Below are 1,326 nucleotides of genomic sequence, written 5' to 3'. Positions count from 1 at the left end.
TTGGTACCTTTCACCCATTCCACCCACCCCAATGACTACTGTCCTTAGATGTTGTGCACCTGAATCTAATACAATGTTACATGTCAACTACGTCTCAATAAAACTGAGGGAAAGAAAGACAGGAGACCATATAGAGAAGGCCATGCAAAGACGGAGGCAGAGAATGGAGGGACATGGCCACTGTCAGGGAACACCTGGGGTTACCAGCAGCTGGAGGAGGAAAGGAAGGGTCCTCCCTGAGACCCTTTGGAGGAAGCATGGGGCCCTGCCATCACCTTAATTTAGGATGTCTGGTCTCCAAACTGTGAGAGAATACACTTCTGTTTTAAGCTACCAAGTTCATGGGGTTTGATATGGCAGCCCCAGGAAACATAGATGCCACTTCAGAAATTTCTTTCCCTCATCATGGCCATTTAAGCTCCATGAGGAGAGGCACTGAGTCCCTCTTTTCAATGCTTGGCACATAGTGGGTGCTTAATATATATCGAATGATATATCAATACCAGAGGGAAATTGTACTGACTCTACATTTCAGTGGCAGGTGAATTGTTTCCCCAATACTGTATGATGTCTATGAAGAGGTTATGCTGCTACTGCTAAGTCACTTCAGTTGTGTCCGACTCCACGAGACCCCATAGACGGCAGCCCACCAGGGTCCCCCATCCCTGGGATTCTCCAAGCATATGTGAATGCAAATCTAATGTACAAGAATTAACTTGTTTTGCAAGGTCTGTCTCTTTATTAGAAGAATAGTAATACAGGTGAGTATAATACTGGGCTGGGAGAGAAGTCTTGGCAACTATTCTAACTTTCATCATGGCCTCAGAAGCCTCAGGCAAGAGGATTCATTTCTGTGGCTCAGTTTCCCAAGCCATGAAAAGAAAATCTTGTCTCCTTTTAACTACTAAGGAGGATCATGGGGGATTGGGCTGCGCGGGGGGAGCCTGTAAAGTGCTCCAGCTTACTTTTTTTTTTTTTTTTGATGTGGACCATTTTTGAAGTCTTTATTGGATTTGTTACAAGATTGCTTCTGTTTTATGTTTTGGTTTTTTGGCCATGAGGCATGTGGGATCTTAGCTCCCAAACCAGGGATTGAACCCTCACTCCCTACACTGGAAGGCAAAGTCTCAACCACTGGACCACCAGGGAAGTCCCTCCAGCTTACTTAAGAGTAGTATGATGTGGCCCTACATTATTTGATTTACTCTCTGGAAACAGTTTCAAGTTCTGTTTCTGTCTTAATTTCTGTATCTGTATTCTTCAACCATTCAGCAAAGTGGAAGACAATAGCTGCCCAGTTAATAATCTTTTTTTTTTTTTTTACAG

The sequence above is a fragment of the Bos taurus genome, chromosome 17, assembly GCF_002263795.3.
Source record: "Bos taurus isolate L1 Dominette 01449 registration number 42190680 breed Hereford chromosome 17, ARS-UCD2.0, whole genome shotgun sequence".
Lineage (NCBI taxonomy): Eukaryota > Metazoa > Chordata > Mammalia > Artiodactyla > Bovidae > Bos > Bos taurus.
Note: the sequence above shows the minus strand (reverse complement) of the source record.